Below are 7,553 nucleotides of genomic sequence, written 5' to 3' on the forward strand. Positions count from 1 at the left end.
ACCAGAACCAATATACATGCAAATTCACTTTCAAAGAGCTGGTAATTGACTTGAGGCAATATCATTCGAAGCTTAAAGTTGAAAACTAAGAGACTTCATGATGAATATAAGGGAGACGGTATATGAATCCTACTTCTCTAGGAGTCCGAGGAATACAGATCACCTACTAACACAGAATTTAATCCCAAGTATCCCTGCAACGAAGTCCCTCTTGGGCATCTCCTGACTTTTGATAAACCCATATAGCAATTATATAATAATCACAATATTTGACACTTGATCATCTTTTCTAATCTTTTCTACTGAAACTTCGATTCCCTTGGAAATTATAATTAATAGAAAAATTGATCTTTCACTGCATTTCTGGTCTAATTGGTCTAATGGTTAAAAACTATATATTAAAAGGAACTAAAATAGCGCCAGAAGACTCCTCGACAACAACAATGATCAGCAGTTCTTGAACTAATAACTCACATTATATACCTTTAGCCTCTATAGCTCTAATTCTAGATTCTACTGACCATGGTAAAAATTTCCAGGTCAGTGAATTCTTCTATCCTACAGTAGAACCATGTAGGATTGCCACATGGTATGCCGCCCCAATCAAAACTCCCCACGTGGATTTTTTTTACAACTCATATCTGGGTAAATTATCCCTGCATTTAACCAACAGTAAACCAAAACGATGTGAAAAAAAAAAAAAAAATCGTTATGGAAAAATTTATCATGCGTACCACCGATCTTGCAATATTTAGATCATATTGCGACCAAAAGACTGAAGTTGTGATTTCAGATACTACCAACCTTACAGTATTGAGATTATTTTTAGTGACCAAAAGAGGCTTTTATTTTGTGATGAACAATTAAATCCTAATGCGAGCCATCAAAAAGTCTGCATTCACACCCTATGTGGAAAGCAAAAATAATTAACCTCTGTCTTGCACCTTAAATTTCTTCAATTGATCCTCACAAAGTATACAATCTAATACCCCCAATTCATAAAACAGAAAACAATGGAGACAAAAAGCATGTATCATATACAACTGCCTTTTCTTCATCAGGCTTCCTATATGCTAATTCAAAGAACTCCTCAAGCGGGTGGGCCATCGTCTGAGCCATATAAGCAGCACCAGAAACTTCTGATTTGGCTGCAGCAAACAGTGTTCGCTTGAAATACCTTAATTGACAGACCATGAATGGTTCTCCAAGGATTAGTTTCCTTTTAGGTATATTTTCAAAACCTGAAAAACCATATGTATAATCACAATAATGGAAGCAATCAATGAACAAAACCAGACCAAAAATTACAATCAATAAAACAAAGATATTGTGCATTACAAACACTAATACAATAATATAAACAGATCCTTCGTAAACAATCTTCCAATTCCCCAACTCAACCACTAATTGAGAAAAATTAAATCCACATACAGGTATAGAAAGAAATAGACAAAACATTTCTGTGAAAGTAGGAGCTCAAATCCAGTTAACTTACATTCTTCTCCACCTGTATTCACTTGGAGCAAGACCCTCAAAGGCTTTCTCCTAATGCTAGAAACCCAGTATTAAGACGGTTTGCAATCTGCAAACATTTGAAATAACTTAAAAACCAACCAAATTGCTATCAGTTTACCTTAGTATTGGGGGTATCATCATCGCTGGAGCTGGAAGATGTGCAACTCCTAAATCCTAATTACTTAACGGTTCTGACCACCTCTGCCACCTCATTCAAGAAGTTGGATTCCTTAAAGCCTCTTCTTTCAAGTACATCCTGCAGGAGAATATATGGATGCACAGATACAGACTAAGAGCAACAAAGCGATCCCCTATTTTACCTTTGTCAACTTTACAAATCTTGAGCAACATGCTTGAGCAATCCATCCCTAGATGGTGCCTTTAGACCAGTTATCGGAACCTATAAGAATAATCTTAGAATTAGATTTTCATAAGCATGAAAATAATCCTCTAGCTGGAAAGTCATGAAAGAATAATGATTTGAAGGAACGTAAATAACTTCATGAACCTACAATTTAGCTTTGATTGAGCAGGCAAAAAGAGATATATAGACAGTTAAAAAAATATGCCAGAACTCTGTGACTGCTTCTATAGTTCTATACCTATTTACACTATGCAGACAGCTAAGATCCCCTTATCTACTTGTGATGCTTTAGGCCTTTAGATAAACTCAACAGGGATTTTCTTTGGGGTGATAGTGATGACAAAAGGAAAATACATTTGGTAAATTGGGACAATGTTTGCAAACCTAAAAATAGGGGTGGCTTGGGCATTAAGAGGACAGCTGATATGAATAAAGCCATGTTGGCTAAGGTTAGTTGGAGAATTCTACAAAATGATGATGGTCTCTGGTGCAATTTGTACAAAGCTAAGTATTTGAAACATGTTAGTTTGATTAGCAATCTCTACAAACTTCCTGATAAGTGCTCTACTACTTGGCGTAGTATTTGCTTTGGTGCTACTCTATTAAGACAGGGAATTATATGGAGAATTGGTGATGGTGTCACTGCTCGATTTTGGACTGACCATTGGTCCCCTCAAGGAATTTTGGCTCCTCTGGCTATTGATCGTACAATGGTGGATCCCAACTTACTAGTTCAGGACTTCTGGAATGGCTATGATTGGGATAGCACAATGGTTTATGCTTGTTTACCTCCTGAAGTTGCAGCTAAAATTATTTGCATTCCTATTGATAACTTTGGTTGCACTTCTGATAAGATGATATGGAAGCCCACACCTGATGGCAAATTTTCTGTGAAAAGTGCTTATAATAGCATTGTTGATGATGGTCAACCTATTTGAAGTCTTTGGAAAGGTATCTGGAGCTTAAATATTCATCCAAAATTAAAAATCTTCACTTGGCTCTTTGTTCGAGGGAGGCTGCTGACTAATATGCACCGAGCACAAAGACACTTTACTATGAACCCAAACTGTAAACATTGCCCTGAGGAACCTGAATCTATGATTCATTTGTTCAGGGATTGCCCCATGGCTACTACTGTTTGGAAGGAAATTGGAATGCCTGCTACCATTATTATATCTTTTAATCTTGTCTGGAAGAGTTGGATAGCAGCTAACCTCTTGCAAAAAAAACTGTAAGTTTTTGGGATTTGAATGGTCTCATTTGTTCATTTACACCTGTTGGTTTATTTGGAAATGGCGCAACAAGTATATTTTTGATGATGGCTTCCAAAGACCTCATAATACTGCTTCCATTATATTTCAGTATATTAGAGAATGGAGCTCTTGTCACATTAACTCTAAGAATATCTCTACCAGTAGAACTGAGATGTTGTGTTGGTAAAAACCTTCTGTTGGCCAATTCAAATTAAATGTGGATGGATCCCGAACCAATAATGGTTTAATTGGTGCTGGAGGGGTCATAAGAGACAGCTCAGGAATTTGGCATCATGGCTTTATGCACAACATTGGTAGCGGTGAAGTTCTTCAAGCTGAAGCTTGGGGTTTGTTTACAGGTTTGCAGATTGCCATTGAGCTTAAGATCAAGCATATTACTGTGGAAACAGATTCTGCTACCCTTTTGAACCTAATGATGAGCGCTGACATTGATCTCCATCCCTTGGGTACTCTGCTTTCTAATTGTAAGATTATCTTACCTCCTTTGAATCTTATTCTATTCAGCACATCCATCGTGAGCGGAATATGGTTGCGGATGGTTTAGCCAAGAGAAGTACTGATCAAGAGTTGGGGCTTTGCAGATGTCCTTCCATTCCTCCTTTTGTCTATCAAGCTGTGATGGATGATATTGATGGCATTTCTAGGCCTAGAACCTTTATGTCTTCTAAGATAGACTAGTTTTTTTTTTTCTGTTTTCTTCCTTGCGTCTGGGCCTTCCCCCACTATACCAAAAAAAAAAAAAAAACAAAAGGGCTTTAGCTGACTTAGACCAGAATGGCTAGGCTGTATCGTTCCCTGTCTTTTCAATCCCAATATATCTTCTCTGAGTCCACACACTGAAAAATGTAGCATTAAACAAATTACAAATGAGTGTCAAAATTTTGCAACATTTTTTTTTTCTCATTTTGAATATGTCATGAATAACTCTGGTGGTCTCACATTCCTCTAGCAAAAGTAATTTCATAGCAGAAGGCCAGCTGAAGTGAAGAGGTGATATTGGAAGCGATCTTTTTTTTTTTTCTTTAAATATTTGTAACTTCGAATCTTCTGGTTCTTGATTCCCATCCAGAAGTTGCTTCTTGGAATAGCACACAAAACATATTAAAATGCCTAGTAGTTGGAGTAAAAAAAAATTCAATGTATATGAGCAATTTCAAATCAGCCCTGAACCGATCTTAATCTGTTTTCCTCTTGCTTAATCATATATGCATGCAATTAATAGGCATAGTTTCATCTATATGGTGGACAAACTTACCAGATGTGCTCAAGGTCTTAATTTCAGGATCTTAATGCAGAACACTTCATCCCAAATATTGCTCCATAAGCTGTCAAAGGTGCACAAATTTAGAAGACTGATGAATTCATGAAATTTTGAAATGACTAAAACTGAAAATATTGTAAACTAAACTTGGAAATCTATCAAATGACCTTTGCTATAATTTTTGAGGTTACAATAAAATAAAACATAATCTTTGAAACATAGCCCAAAAGTGCAAGCTGGAAACTGCACTGCTTTGATAGACAGTAAAATTGCCGGTGGCAGAAGAAAAAACAGGACAAAAGAAGATCATTCTCCTAAAGTTAGTTCTCCATAACCTTGAACAAACCCAAGGCCCTCCATCAGCTTATGGCATACATATAGATAAGAACAAATAAAAGAAAGAGTCAAAATGCCTATTACCCAAAATGCTGGCAAAGCACATAATCTCCTCCAAGGCCCACCATATCATGATGAGCCTGACCTGAATGGATAAACAAACATTGCATAATTAGGTAATAGCATAAAGAATAATGAAAATACAAAACTAAAAAGAAAGTATGTACTAAAATTTGACATGGAGCGGGATTACTATGATCATATGTCTTCTCGTACTTTGGAACTCATTCTTTACTCTATTATACAGATAGAACCCAGATAAAATGAACAAATCAAGTGATTATGATTATCGACAAACAAATCAATTTGAAGAATAACTCAGATAGAATGAAAGTTAGACCCATTTTTTAAAAAATAAAAATAAAAATAAATGAAGAAGAAGTAAAATTCAATCATACACAGATGTCTCGAATCAGTTCTCCCTCGCTCTGTTTCTGGCCAAGTCGCGGGAACAAGAAGAACAATCGTCTTCGTCTCTAATATTCTAATTATCCGTTTGCAGCAATTCCAATCGTCTTGGTCTCTCTCTCTCTCTCTCTCTATCACTCAGCACAATCGAAGGAAAAGTGGAAAATTAACAGATCGGGCAAAGCAAGATACCCAAGCTATATTTCGGTGGAGCAAAGAAAAGAAGACACGTGTCGGGGATAAGCAAGTAAAACAGCAGAAAGTTGAATGGCAAAACGGGTAGGTCACTGTTTTACTATTCATTGAACAGTACAATTCTCATTTTACTTTAGTATATGTATAATTATAATTATAATTTATTTCCAGAAACCACCTCGGAAAATAATTCGTCGAACACCTTATAAATCGTAAATCCAAGTTCGAGCATAGAAAACTGATATTCGAAAATCAAGATAGAAAATCCAATTGATAAACCAAAACATAATCCGAACCAAAATAATATGCTCAACAAATATTATGATAAATAAGCAAAGCATTAATTCGAGAAATAAATGCATGCATTATTACTTAAAACAAAAGTCCACTCACAGTATACAGCTAACGTGGTACCCAAGCGTAAGGATCTCGTCGAACGATGGGTCGGTACCTCGTCTTGTACAAAATTATACTTCGTAAACTACAATTTGAAAATTAAATACGAGTCTAAAGCGAAACCCGAAAACCCCTCGTAAACCAATATCTCCATTTCTTTCCAGATTCAACTCAAACTTCAGCACTAATATCAATCCGTCAATTTAAGTATTCCATAGCGGAAACATGGGAAATCCGAAGGTCGGATCCCCATAAATTGACATCCGAAACTCGAAACTTCGGAAATTCACAATCGATATCAAACTTCTCTAATTTCCACCAAAATCATACTTACAAGTTCTACAACATATATATGATTTAACTAGCTAAAAACAGAAAGCCAAAACATGGCCTACACGCCTCCACGCACTACCCACAGTGGCGGCACGTGGGGCCTGAAGGTCAACTCCACCTCTGGCCACCAAATTTTACTAGCAGGTGCATCTCAACAAGCCCAACATCTTTTCCAACTACAACGAAGTCTGAAAATACCTGGATTGGCCGAAATTGGAGGAAAACCGTAAAAACACGATTTTGAACAGTAAAGCCTTCAACTCATCAATTCTCCTTCCACACCTCAAATTGGAGCATGAAACTTGGAGGGATGCATCTATGAAGGATGGGCTTTCCAAAATGACCAATTTTGTTGAGGATGGTGGCCGGACTTGGAAGAAATCGGTGCAAATCCCAATTTGCTACAGTGATGTTCTTGGCTCAATTTCTCTCTTCTCCGGCCAAATCACGATGACCCACTGCTATGGGCTTGTGGAGGAGGAGGAGACGGTTCCAACAAGATTGGTAGCACGTCGATTGGTGGTCGGACAGCGATGAATCGAAGGGAAGAAGGGAAGAGGCCGACGCAGGGGAGAGAGAGAGTTACCCGAGGTAGGTTTCTAAAAATAGAAACCTACCACAGTAACTTTCCTCATTTATACTAAATTACCATGAACAATAACTTTAGTTTTTTTGTCATAACTTCTCCATATGAACTACTTAGAATAAGGCAAATAGAGTCATGACACGCGCTACACGCGCCCAATTTGGGGATCTCAAAGCTCTGCTAGGGTTCATCTATTTTAGCTACTGGGCAGCCGGAGATGTGAGATGGTGGCCACCATGGCTGATCAATCTAACCCCATCGCCAAATTGCAAAGTTGCGATTGAACAATCAGGGATTCATTTCACTTCCAATGTCAAAAAATTCGAAGAAATGGATTTGGTGTGTCTTGGATACATGAGATAGCTCCATCTCGAGGAAATTAGAAGGACATGCGTGCATTGGGAAGGATCAAGTTTGGAACAAAATCAACTCTCAGATGGCCATATCCTCTCAAATGCTCTTTTTCAAGATGAAACAGCATAATCAGGTACGCCGACCTACTCAATCATTAAAGCTATGCTCATTGCCAGATTGCTATTTACTAGCCTTGTTATCTGATCCCTCTCTGAATAGTAACAAATCTCTTAGGCAGATTCAGTTATATCACTTGGTAGGGATTAGCATTTATTACTACCACCTGAACCTACACTTAGATCTTATACACTCTGAGGAGTGTTTGATCTTCCAAAATGTTGTATGCACTAAACAAGTTCCGATGCAGTCGGTTCCTATTATCCGACTCAAATCTTGTACTATAAATGGTACTGAAGTTCACTGTTCCGTCCACCAAGCCTTAAACCTTAATCGTCTCCATCTAGAAATCAA

The 7,553-nt window shown here is 37.5% G+C and overlaps 1 long non-coding RNA gene across 5 annotated transcripts; it reads right to left on the reverse strand.

The window, feature by feature from the left end:
• Window positions 1-937: 937 nt before the first annotated feature.
• LOC133717806 (uncharacterized) lies at window positions 938-5,369 on the reverse strand. 5 transcript variants are annotated; one of them, XR_009849956.1, is made up of 7 exons: window positions 5,209-5,369; window positions 4,835-4,895; window positions 4,409-4,478; window positions 1,836-1,915; window positions 1,634-1,771; window positions 1,496-1,551; window positions 938-1,241 (listed from the first exon to the last, which is right to left on the reverse strand). It is a non-coding gene; the product is annotated as an uncharacterized LOC133717806 (long non-coding RNA). The 5 variants fall into 5 exon arrangements; XR_009849957.1 differs by lacking the exon at window positions 1,496-1,551; XR_009849955.1 differs by having other exon boundaries at window positions 1,496-1,771.
• Window positions 5,370-7,553: the final 2,184 nt, after the last annotated feature.

This window comes from Rosa rugosa, chromosome 6 (genome assembly GCF_958449725.1).
Source record: "Rosa rugosa chromosome 6, drRosRugo1.1, whole genome shotgun sequence".
In the NCBI taxonomy this organism is placed as follows: domain Eukaryota; kingdom Viridiplantae; phylum Streptophyta; class Magnoliopsida; order Rosales; family Rosaceae; genus Rosa; species Rosa rugosa.